Raw genomic sequence first — 13,780 nt, forward strand, 5'->3', positions numbered from 1 at the left:
ATCCTCCTTGTCTCACAAGCCCACAAGTTTGGTAATATCCTAGACTCATATCTCTTTCAACCCACATTTTCAGTCTATCATCAAATCCTTTCGGTTCTATCTCCCCAATATGTCTAGAATCTGTTCCTTCTCTCCACCCAAACTGCTACCGCGTTATTTCAAGCACTTATCATATCTCACCTCGACTACGGTATCAGCCTCATTGCTGTCCTCTCTGTTCTATCTCTAGTCCTAGCCTATATCTCCAGTCCACAGTTCACTCTGCTTCCCTTGTCATTTTTCTCAAAAATCATTCTGGGTTCATCTCCCTAGTCCTCAAAAACCTCCAGTGGTTGCCCATCCAACTTTACATCAAACAGAAATTCTTTACCATAGGTTTTAAAGTACCTTTCATCCTCTTACCTACCCTTTCTCCTCCCCCATTTTAACCCAGCCCACGCACTTCACTCTTCTAACACCAATCAACTCACTGTGCCTCACTGTTATCTCTTTCACCATTAACTGATTGCTCAAGCCCTCCCTTCAGTCTGGAATTCCCTCCTGCTTTATACACCTCTAGACTGTAAGTTCGTTGAGGGAAGAGAATGTGTCTGTTCATTATTATATTGGACTTTCCCAAGTGCTTAGTAGAATTCTCAGTACACAGTAAGTGCTCAATAAACATGATTGACTGATTACACCAACAGACCATGATTTCCCCTATTTTCTAAATCTTACTAATGTATCTTCTCCAGCAATCCTTTTCTTGATTAACTTCTCATCTCCCTACCCTACTGCACCTCCCTTCTGCATCACCTCTGCACTTGAGTCTGTACCCCTCAAATATTTTGAAACTCACCCAAATTCCAACCCCCACAGCACTTATGTGTTGTGTCCCTTATTTATAATTTATTTGAATGTATATTTCCCCCACAATACTGTAAGCTCCTTGAGGGCACAAGGATCAATTTTATTATACTGGACCAAGGATTTGTCATAATGCTCTACACAGAGTATTCCGCACACAGTAAGAACTCAATAAGGAACATGGATTTATTGATTGGTTACTGGATTGAGAAGTGATTTCAAAATACTTAGAATTTAGATCTTAACAACTTTTTAAGATCAGTTTTACAAAACCTTTTCTTTAATTTAAAATTTTGTCTCTCTCACTTCAGAAGGGATTTTATTCTTTTTATGCATTATATTGAGATGCCAAAATCTCATCCAAACCAAATGGGGAAAATTCCATCCATTTTTTACTAGGTCTCCAAGTTTGACAAGAAAAAGAAATAGTGGGAAATTTTCTTTATAAATGCGTACTTGAAAATAAGAACAAGGGAGAATAATTGAAAAGGTTAATTCATTAAACTGGTTACTATTTAAGATTCCCTGGTCTAGGGACTTCATGAAGTAGAATTTCAATTTTCAAGCAGTTGTGCCATTTCAAAGACATTTAAAATTTTGAAATATAAGTAAAGAATGACATCCTTAGCAGAGTATAATAATCTAATAGGAATCAATGCTAATGAGCAACTGGGAACCATGACAGGTAAACATTTTGTTACCAATTCTTGAACGCTCTTTCCTGGCTTCCGTATTATCAGAGATGTCTTCCTATTAATGCATGCAAAACTGCTGTTTTGGGACTCGAGTGACTTTTCTCTCCTTGCTTTTCTCCAGCAGACAAACTCCATCAGCCACAGATATATACTAAAAAGAAAAGTACCATTTTCCCAGATAGTGATGCAGTAATTCTGTTCCAAAAACAACCTGGCCTAATGGAGAAAGCACAGGAGACCTGGGTTCTAATCTTGGCTCCACCACTTACCTGCTGAGTGACCTTGGGCAATTCACTTAACTTCTCTGTGGGACAGTTTCCTCATCTGTAAAATGGGGGTGCACTATCTATTCTCTTTCCTGCTTAGACTGTGAATCCGGGGTGGGACAGGCACTGTGCCCAATCTGAATCTCTTGTAATGACTACAGTACTTGCCATGGAATATGGCTCAACAATTGCCACAATTACATATCATATTGTACATATTTAATCCCAGCCTCCCCCAAGTCTGAGTTTGCATACTGTTACAGGTGTAAAATTTCCCCATTTGGTGATTGGCCTGGTCCTGCTATGGATAGACGGTTTGATCACAAAGAGTGGAGGAACTCTCATGTGATGTGTCATATTCGATTTGGCACACAGGTGGTTGCTTGGATGAGCTAATGATTCAATTATAAATGATTTAATAATAATTCTGCCAGCAAGAGCAATAAAAGAGTCCTAGTCTCAAGAGTTGGGGAGGTGATAACAATGCCATTCACCTTCTCCTTCCTCTGCAAGTCACCTTCCCACTGGGGCCTGCAGTTTCTAAGGGTGCCTGTCTTCCTGACTACCATAGTGATTCAGGCCTTGGAAGAATGAGGGTCAGTGAGATGGGGAACACTTTGAATTTATTAATCATCATCATCATAGCAATGATAATAATATCAGCCTAATTGCTTTGGAAGCTGACTGCATCAATACCTTGATTTTGTTCATAACAGTCTCACGTTATTTATCTCATTTTTACTCTTGCAATAATGCCTTAAGGTAGCTAGAATGGCAGATATTTTTATTCCCATTTTGCAGCTGAGAAAACTGAAGCCAAAAAAAGGTTAAGTGACTTTCCTAAGGTCACATGGCAGGCTGGGGACAGAGCTTGGACTTGAAAACAAGTCTGCTGACTTCCAGACCACTCTCTTCTGCTAAACCTCCTGTCTGTTCACCTGCCTAGGAGCAGGCTTCCCCCACTCAGGGATGGAGCCTGGTGGAAGAACAAAAATAATCCGATCCAAAGTTGGCCAATGACAAGGTGACTTTCTTGCATTTGCTGGGCTTCAAGACTGAGCCTGGAACTTCCTTCTTCCTATTCATTCATTCATTCAGTAGTATTTATTGAGCGCTTACTATATGCAGAGCACTGTACTAAGTGCTTGGAATGTACAATTCCAACTCCGGGGTCCGACTCAGATACTTTTGCATCCTTACCAAGGCCAAACTCTTATTTGGCAATGAGGCCTGGATGAGAGGCTTCTATTGGCTCCTGCACAAGTCCTGATCTACCCTTTTGGCTGCAGCCGAAGCCACAGATGGCACAAGTGCATCGGCTTTAAATCCCTCAAGCTCCTTGCCCACTCCTAACTTACCACACTGCTTTTCTATTAAGCCTCGCCTGCAAATTTGCTCCTCTAGTGCCAGCCTGCTCAGTGTGTCTCGATCTTCTCTATCTCATCACCGACCTGTCACCCACATCCTGCCTCTAGCCTGAAATGCCCTCCCTCTTCAAATCCAACAGACGATCACTCTCCCCACCTTTAAAGCCTTATTGAAGGCATATCTCCTCCAAGAGGCCTTCCCTGACTAGGTCTTCATTTCCCCTTCTTTCTCAGCCTTCTGCATCACCCTTGCACTTGGATTGGTACCCTTTATTCACTCTACCATAACCCATACATCTTTTCTTGTCTTATCTCATGCTGTCAAGTTATCTCCGACCTATAGTGACTCAATGGACACATCTCTCCTGAATGCCCCACCTTCATCTGCAATCATTCTGGTAGTGTATCCATAGAGTTTTCCTGCTAAAAATATGGAAGTGGTTTACCACTGCATTCTTGTATGCAGTAAACTTGAGTCTCTGCCTTTGACTCTCTCCCATGCTGCTGCTGTCCACCTCCATCTGCAATCATTCTGGTAGTGTATCCATAGAGTTTTCCTGATAAAAATATGGAAGTGGTTTACCACTGCATTCTTCTATGCAGTAAACTTGAGTCTCTGCCTTTGACTCTCTCCCATGCCGCTGCTGTCCAGAACAAGTGAGTTTTGACTTGTAGCAGATTGCTTTCTACTCAATAGCCACTGGCCAAGCTAGGAATAGAATGGGTATGCCTCTGTTTGACTTTCCCTCCCAGAGCTGAGATCAATATAGTACTGGAAACTCTCCAGGTGTGATCCTGAGAGGGGCAACACTTATAATAATAATAATAGTGTTGGTATTTGTTAAGCACTTACTATGTGCCGAGCACTGTTCTAAGCGCTGGGGTAGACATAGGGGAATCAGGTTGTCCCACATGGGGCTCACAGTCTTAATCCCCATTTTACAGATGAGGGAACTGAGGCACAGAGAAGTTAAGTGACTTGCCCACAGTCACACAGCCGACAAGTGGCAGAGCTGGGATTCGAACTCATGAGCCCTGACTCCAAAGCCCATGCTCTTTCCACTGAGCCACGCACTTATGTATATATCCCTTAATCTATTTCTTTATATTAACATCTATCTCCCTCTCTAGACTATAAACTCGTTGTAGGCAGGGATCATTTTTTCTACAAAAACATTCAGTCCATGTTTCCCCACTCCCTAAGATCCTCCAATGGTTGCCCATTCACCTCCACATCAAACAGAAATTCCTTACCATCTCCTTTAAAGCACTCAATCATCTTGCCCCTCCTACCTCACCTTGCTACTCTCCTAATACAGCCCAGCCCACACAATTTCATCCTCTAATACTAACCTACTCACTTTATTGGATCTTGTTTATCTTGCCACTGACTTCTTGCTCTCTTCTTGCCACTGGCCAGGAATGCCCTCCCTCTTCATATCTGACAGACAACTACTCTCTCCATCTTAGAAGCCTTACTGAAGACATATCTCCTCCAAGAGACCTTCCCTAACTAAGTCCTCTTTTTGCTTTTCTTCTGCTCCCTTCAGGGTCACCCAGACTTCTCCCTTTATTCATCCTCCCTTCCAAGTTCACAGAACTTACATATATATCTGTAATTTACTGAATTTTATTATGGTCTGTATCCCCGTCTAGATGGGGAAGGGGATAGTCCATTATATTGTACTGTCCCAAGCATTTAGTACAGTGGTTCTGCATACAGTAAAGTGTTCAATAAATATGATAAATTGACTGAAGTGGAGCTCCAGCGGAGCCACTTCCCATCCACCAAGAATGAAGTTCAGGTCAGTCAAGTTCATCCCCTTGATTCTATTTATTACTATTGTTTATGTCTGTCTGTCTCCCCCAATTAGACTGTAAGCCCTTCAGTGGGCAGGGACTGTATCTGTTGCTGATTTGTCCATTCCAAGCGCTTAGTACAGTGCTCTGCACATAGTAAGCGCTCAATAAATACTACTGAATGAATCAAGTCTCTGGGCCTGCAACCTTTCTTTTATCTCTATCTTGTTTTTCTTCTAAATCTCTCTTCAATCTTTTCTATTTCTCTGCATCCTTTCCTCTTTCCTCTCTGTCTTCCTGAAACTCTGTTTTCTTCCCTTTCTCATCTCTGAGTCTCTGTTGTTCAGGAAAACTGACACCTATTTAGAGGTTGTTATCTTCAATTAATCAATCAATGGTATTTAGTGACCACTTACTGTGTGGAGAGAACTGTTCTAAGCGCCTGGGAGAGTACAATACAAAAGAGTAATTAATCAATCTTCTTTATTGAGCGTTTACTGTGTGGAGAGCACAGTACTAACTATTTGGAGGAGTGCAATGTAACGGAATTGGTAGACAAGTTCCCTGTCCATAACAAGCTTACAGTCTAGAGAGGGAGACAGAAGTTAATATAAATAAATTATGGCTATATAAATAAGGTCTGTAGGGCTGAGGGAGAAGTGAGTAAAGGTACAAATCAAAGTTCAAGGATGACACAGAAAAGAGTGGGAGAAGAAGAAATGAGGGCTTAGGCCTCTTCAAGGAGATGTGCTTTTAATAAGGTTTTGAATGTGTGGAGAGTGATAGCCTGTCAAATATAAAGAGGAAGGGTGTTCCAGGCCACTATTGTTCTTGTCTGTCCGTCTCCCCCGATTAGACTTTAAGCCCGTCAAAGGACAGGGACTGTCTCTATCTGTTACCAATCTGTTCATTCCAAGCGCTTAGTACAGTGCTCTGCACATAATAAGCACTCAATAAATACTATTGAATGAATGAATGAATAAGCAAGGGGTCAGTGGCAAGACAGATGAGATTGAGGTACTGTGAAGTAGGTTGGCATTAGAAGAGCCAATTGTCCAGGCTGAGCTCCAATAGGAAAGGAGTAAGGCGAGATAGGAGGCAGCAAGGTGATTGAGAGCTTCAAAGCCTATGGTGAGGAGTTTCCGTTTGATGCAGTGGTGGGTGAGCAACCACTGGAGGTTCTTGAGGAATGGGGAAACTTGGAGTGAATGGTTTTGAAGAAAAATGGTCTGGAGTTTGGAGAGAGAGGAGGCAGGGAGGTCGAGGAGACATGCAGAAACCCCTTTCTACAAGGAGGTTACTGATCGACTGCAAACTCCTTGAAAACAGGACAACATGTCTACTAATTCTCTTGTGCCTTTCCAAGTGCTTAATGTGGTGTGCTTTACAAGGTAGGTGGAAGCATTTAGTACACAGTGCTCTGCACACAGTAAGCACTCAATAAATAAGACTGAATTTATGAATCAATGCAACTGAGTTGATGATCTAACGGTATTCATGGTATTGGAGTTTGGGCTGCATTCCCTTACTTAAGGAAGCTAGGTACATCTTGACCCCAATGAATACTTTATTTTATCTCGAATATAGACCCTCACTTACCACCCACCCTTGAATGACCCTCTGTGATTTACTTCATTTATATGTCATAGCTTTTTTTCTTCTTTCCCTTACCTTTGCTGGAGCCTCCTCCCCCTCCCATCCTTTAACTGTTGGAGTTCCTCAAGGGTCAGTTCTTGGCCCTCTTCAGTTCTCCATTTACACTCACTCCCTCAGTGAACTCATTCGCTCTCACGGCTTTGACTACCATCTCTATGCAGATGACACGCAGATCTACATCTCCGCCCCTGTCCTCTCCCCCTCCCTTCAGGCTCGCATCTCCTCCTGCCTCCGGGACGTCTCCACCTGGATGTCGGCCCGCCACCTAAAACTCAACATGAGCAAGACTGAGCTCCTCATCTTCCCTCCCAAACCCGGTCCTCTCCCAGACTTCTCTAATAATAATAATAATAATAATAATGTTGGTATTTGTTAAGCGCTTACTATGTGCCGAGCACTGTTCTAAGCGCTGGGGTAGACATAGGGGAATCAGGTTGTCCCACGGGGGGCTCACAGTCTTAATCCCCATTTTACAGATGAGGGAACTGAGGCGCAGAGAAGTGAAGTGACTTGCCCACAGTCACACAGCCGACAAGTAGCAGAGCTGGGATTCGAACTCATGAACCCTGACTCCAAAGCCCGTGCTCTTTCCACTGAGCCACGCTGCTCTTCTCTATCACCGTGGATGGCACGACCATCCTTCCCGTCTCTCAGGCCCGCAATCTCGGTGTCATCCTTGACTCGTCTCTCTCGTTCACCCCACACGTCCTATCCGTTACCAAGACCTGCCGGTTTCACCTATACAATATCGCCAAGATCTGCCCTTTCCTCTCCACCCAAACGGCTACCTTACTGCTACGGGCTCTCGTTATATCCCGGCTAGACTACTGTGTCAGCCTTCTCTCTGACCTCCCTTCCTCCTCTCTCGCCCCGCTCCGGTCTATTCTTCACTCCGCTGCCCGGCTCATCTTCCTGCAGAAACGATCTGGGCATGTCACTCCCCTTCTTAAACAACTCCAGTGGTTGCCTATCAACCTCCGCTCCAAACAAAAACTCCTCACTCTAGGCTTCGAGGCTCTCCATCACCTTGCCCCTTCCTACCTCTCCTCCCTTCTCTCTTTCTACTGCCCACCCCGCACGCTCCGCTCCTCTGCCGCCCACCTCCTCACCGTCCCTCGGTCTTGCCTATCCCGCTGTCGACCCCTGGGTCACGTCCTCCCGCGGTCCTGGAACGCCCTCCCTCCTCACCTCTGCCAAACTGATTCTCTTCCCCTCTTCAAAACCCTACTTAAAACTCACCTCCTCCAAGAGGCCTTCCCAGACTGAGCTCCTCTTCTCCCTCTACTCCCTCTGCCACCCCCGCTTTACCTCTCCGCAGCTAAACCCTCTTTTTCCCCTTTTCCCTCTGCTCCTCCACCTCTCCCTTCCCATCCCCACAGCACTGTACTTGTCTGCTCAACTGTAAATATTTCCATTACCCTATTTATTTTGTTAATGAATTGTACATCGCCTTGATTCTATTTAGTTGCCATTGTTTTTACGAGATGTTCTTCCCCTTGACTCTATTTATTGCCATTGTTCTTGTCTGTCCGTCTACCCCAATTAGACCGTAAGCCCGTCAAATGGCAGGGACTGTCTCTATCTGTTGCCGACTTGTTCATCCCAAGCGCTTAGTACAGTGCTCTGAACATAGTAAGTGCTCAATAAATACTATTGAATGAATGAAAAGCTTGTCATGGGCAGGGAATAAGTCTGTTATATTTTCATATCATACTCTCCCAAGGGCTTAGTACAGGGTTCTGCACCCAGTAAGCGCTCAATAAATATGACTGACTGATCAACTGATGGTACCATAGCCTACAACATTGCATTACATTATTCACATTATATTACTATTCTCATCTCTTTTCTAGTCAAGGGTTGAGAGCTCCCTTTCAAGTCACTGAAAACTCCACATCAGAGGAAAGAGGCAACTAAGCTAGAAAGACAAACACCATCCATCTTACTTAGAATCATAATTATTCAGAGTTCTAGGAAACAAGACCCCTCTCAGGGTTGCATCTGGAGAGTTTCCAATACTCTACCCATCTTGACTATGGGACGGAGAGTCAAGCAGAAGCATACCTGTTCCAATCCTAGCTTGGGCAGTGGCTAGCAGGTGGAAGGCAATTTGCCACAAGTCAAAACTCACCTGTGCTGGGCAGCAGTGGCATGGGAGAGATTTGAGGGTGGAGACTTAAGTTTAACGTGCAGAAGGAGGAAATGGTAAATCACTTCTATATTTTTACCAAGAAAACTCTTTGCATATACTGCCAGAACGGTTGCAGATGGAGGTGGGGCGTTGCGGGAGAGATGTGTCCATGGTGTCGCTATGGGTTGGAGACGACTCGTCAGCATAAGACAAGGGAATAACAACGACCTAAAAAACTTCCTCTTTCTAGCACATTTCACCTAGATTGCAGTCCTTTCACCTTAGGTATTTTACATTTTAACTTCCCTAAGCATTTCTAAAATATGATTTGTTACCTGATATCCTTGGCAAATTCAGCCCACACTTCAGTGCAAATGTTCATCACCCCTCATGACTCTCTTCCTACAACATTTCATTTTAGAAGATGTTTAGCAGTTGCTTTGTGTTGCTATTCCAATGGTTGTTTCTTTAAAATGCTTAAAGGTGACCTTATTTAAGGCAAACATCTTTTAAATCTTTCAAAAATGGAAAGTTATGTATACATTTTTCAAAAGGTGCTTCAAATAAACTTTCCTGTAATAGGAGCTGGATATGACACATCACCATCCAAAACTTTGGGTATATTTTTCCATCCTATGTAAATGTTTTTATTATCCTCTATTTGGTACTTCTGTGTCAAGAAACTACTGTATCCAAATTCCCAGAGGATAATTCAGCACAGCTGTAGTACCAAGCTAGTTAAAGTCTATCTGGTCTATGAACTAGCTAGCAACTGCATATTTACATTGTAATGCACGATGAGAATCAAGAATTTTAATATGAATAATGTATACATACTCAGCATGTCCTACAACAGCAGTTTCCAACTTGATTGGTTCATTGGCTACTTTCTTAAAATATTGATATCTGAAGTTCCGTATACCAATTGCTTACTGTGGGAGAAAAGTCCACTAATGAGAAAGGTATTTTGCTTCAAAGAAGCTACTTGCTTAATGTCAGAGAGGATATGGCTAAGCTTCAGCCAGGGATTAGGGCTCTATGTTGAGTTTTGTCTCGGACTTATTTTTAACTTCATTTCAGATCAGGTTGTGTTGAGGGCAAATATTTTGAGCCAAACATTTCTCTCTCTCATTCTAAGAGTTGTTTGACCTGCTTTTGGTTGAATTTAAGCCTCATTCCACCGTGCTTTTAAACTAGTGAGTCCATTCTTCTTTTCTACCTTTTCACCCTAAGTCAATCAATCATCAGTATTTATTGAGCATTTACTATGTGCACTAAGCTCTTGGGAGAGCATAATATAACAGAATTAGCCGAAGCATTCCCTAGTTACAGAATAGAGGGGGAGACAGGCATTAATAAGAAGCCCGAAAAGGCTTGGCCCACGTTCCTAATGTCTGACTTCTAGCCAGTGACTACCTTGCAGACTTCCAGAATCCATTCAAGCTTCCTTGGCTTAGGTTCTTGGATTCCTATGGAGGTGATTATTAAAATGAGTATTTGAAAGATGAACATTCTAGAGGGAAAATTAAGAAGGGTTTCAGTGTGCTTCTTTCCCAGTGTTCAGTGTACAGCTTTACATCTAGGAAGTGCTTAATAAATACAATTACTATTATTCCTACAATTAATTTTTTCAGCTGGATCTAAGTCATGGTTCTCAGAGACTCAGTGAGACTCTTCCCAAACTCAAGTTAACATAGGATTCTTCGTGGGTAAGTAGAATAGGGCTGTTTTAAAACATTTAATCAAGAAACCAACCACATTTGAAACTCCCTGGCACTTGTCTCAATCTATGTTATTTACTGAGTGCTTACTCGGCAGAGCACTGTACTAAATGCTTGGGAGAAATGTTCCCTGCCTGAGAAGTCTTGAACTGAGAAATGTATTTATGACCCATTTATGCCCATAAATTAGCACTCTGTCCAGAAGTTATTACCTCAAGTGCTATTGACATGCACCACCAATTAGGTATGGAAACACCAATTAAATACCTTTTTCACTCTCCTGGGCTCTTTCAAGGCAGCTTTTACTCTGCAGCAAACTTTGCAAACTTTATATCATGCACCATTGGAAAGGTTTTGCATTTTCATTCAGAAACTTTCTTTCATTTGCTACTCTGACTAAATTGAACTGAAATATTTTTCCCAGTAATTTGGCCCAAACCTCCTCAAATTAACCCTGCATCCACTTTGACCATATTTAGCTCAAACATTCCTCATGCATAAGGCTATGTTCCTAGCAAAATTCTACTGAAAAGAGCCATACATTAATTCAATGAAGTCAACTTTATATACAGAATTTACTGGCTCAAGCACCAAGAAAAACATTCTAATCAGTAGGTTTCCTCTCATTAAAAGTTAATTAGTTTGACATAAGCTTCCTGCATAAAGTATCGGGTACTTAGTGATCATTAGGAAAGAAGTGAATCTCACATACGGCTTCAGAAATAAAAGAAATGAGAAAAAAATTTGCAGATGACATATTTGTTTGAAGGTTCCTATGATCTCTTGGAAGAAGACCCAAGAAAGCTGGAAAAATAAATTATATCTCCATATTCCTAAGTTTTCATTATAATGAGCTTCTAAATGATTTTGTCTCAGTTTTTAAACACCATAAAGAAGTTACTTGTTGTTATAAATCCTGGGATTAAATTTAGATAAATTGGCTTAATATAGGTTTCAATCACAGACCAAAACTAATGTTCAAAATGGGAGGGACTCCATAGGGGACAGCATATTTGTCCTCTTTTCCTCATTCCTGAATTTAGGAACACACACACACACACACACACACACACACACACATGAACTTTATTTCTGCAGAAGGGCTAGCTACCTTCTATTAAAAAACAACAACACAGTACCACAACACCTAATGTTCAGTCTATTTTTCAAGTGTTCGATGCCAAACATGTAAGTATGGATTTTAAAGCACTCATTTGCCTGCTGTGTGATCTTGGGCAATTGATAACTTTGCTGTGACTCATTTTCCTTATCTGTTAATTTGTATCTACCCCAGTGCTTAGAACAGTACTTGACACACAGTAAGAATTTAATGAATACCATTTTTATTATAAATTAGAGGAAGGAGCAGATTATGGGTTTGGTGGATAAAGAATCAAAAATATCTAGTGATTGACTAAATGCATGGGGTGAAGGGGGAAGATGAATCCAGGGCAGTGCTGAGGTTATGGGCTTATGAGACAGGGAGGATAGTGGTGTTGTCCTCAGTGATAGGAAAGTCGGGGTAAGAGAGAGACTGGGAGGGAAGATGAGAAGACCCATGATGCATGCACCACTTGTTACACAGCATTGTTTTTTCTTTCAAATTACTTTGTCTCTTGATCAGCTTTACTTGGTTTACTTGTTATAATTGTCTCTCAACAATCTATAGCTTAACCACATTATTTCAGGATATATTTTTTCCTATGGCTTTGACCATTTGTTCTCTCCTTGCCACTCTGACTACTCCATTTCAGTTTCACCATAAAACTGCTTCATGACTATCCTGTTGCCATCCATTCAATCAAATAATCAATCAGTGGTACTTATTGAGCACTTAAGATGTGTGGAGCACACATAGGAGAGTACAATACAACAAAGTTGGCAGACATGCATTTTCTGGTTTTTGTATTTTATGGGGCTCACAGTCTTAATCCCCACTTTACAGATGTGGTAACAGGTACAGCCCTCTCAAGACCACACCTGAAGAGTTTCCAGTACTCTACCAGTCTCGACTACGGGAGAGGGAGTCAAGCCAGAGGCCTACCCATTCCATTCCTAGTTTGGGGAGTGGCTAGCCAGTAGAAGGCAATCTGACACAAGTCAAAACTCACCCATGCTGGGGCAGCAGCAGCATGGGAGAGAGTTGAGGGCAGAGGTTCAATTTTTCTCCACAGAAGGAGGTAGTGGTAAACCACTTCCATATTTTTACCAAGAAAACTCTGTGGATACACAACAAGAATGATTGCAGATGAAGGTGTGATGTTCTGGAAGAGAAATGTCCTGGCTTTCGCTATTGCTCAGACACGACTGACTTGACAACAAAAGACAAGACAACAGGCAGAGAGAAGTGAAGTTATTTGTCCAAGGTCACAAAAGAGACAAACGGCAGAGCCAGGATCAAAACCCATGTCTTTAACACTCCCGAGCATGTGCTCTATACACTAGGTCATGTTACCTGCCCACAATGAACCTAAAGTCTAGAGGGGGAGAAAGATATTAATATAAATAAATACATTTCAGGCATGTATAAAGATGTTGTGGAGCTGAGGGTGGGGTGACTAACAAGAGTCCAAAACATACAGATCTAAATGCATAAATGATGCAGAAGAGGGGTTGGGGAAGAGAGGGCTTAATCGGGGAAGACCTACTCAAGTAGATGTGAACTTGATAAGACTTGGAAGGCGTGGAAAGTGGGGGTTTGGCATACATGGAGGGAGAGGGAGTTCCAGGCCAGAAGGAGGACATGGGAAAAGGACTGGCAGCAAGATGGATGAAATCAGGGCACGGTGAACAAGCTGGCACAACGGGGGTGAAGGGTGAAGGCTGGGCTGTTAAGACACCAGTGTAGTAAAATAGGAAGGGGCAAGCTGATTGAGTGCTTTAAAGCCAATGATAGGTTGTTTCTGGTTGATGCAGAGGTGGATGGGCAAGCCCTGGAAGTTCTTGAGGAGTGGAGAGATGCAAACTGAACAATTTTTATTTTTTTTTTCCAAAAAGGAAGTGGGCAGCAGTGGGAAGTATGGACTGAAGGGGGGAGAGACAGGAGTCAGGGAGGTTAGTGAGGAAGGAGATGCAGTAGTCTTGGTGTAGTCAAGGATGGCTGGACCAGCATAGTAGCAGTTTAGATAATCATCAACATCATCATCAGTGGTATCTAGGGAGCACTTACTCTGTGAGAGTACAATACAATAGAGTTGGTAGACCCACAGATATTTTCCCAAATTCAAATGAATAATTTTCTTTCTTTTTAGAGTTTGTCACCAAAACTTCTGGCTCCTTGTCTTTCCCTTCCCCTTAA

Source organism: Ornithorhynchus anatinus, chromosome 1 (genome assembly GCF_004115215.2).
Source record: "Ornithorhynchus anatinus isolate Pmale09 chromosome 1, mOrnAna1.pri.v4, whole genome shotgun sequence".
NCBI lineage: Eukaryota > Metazoa > Chordata > Mammalia > Monotremata > Ornithorhynchidae > Ornithorhynchus > Ornithorhynchus anatinus.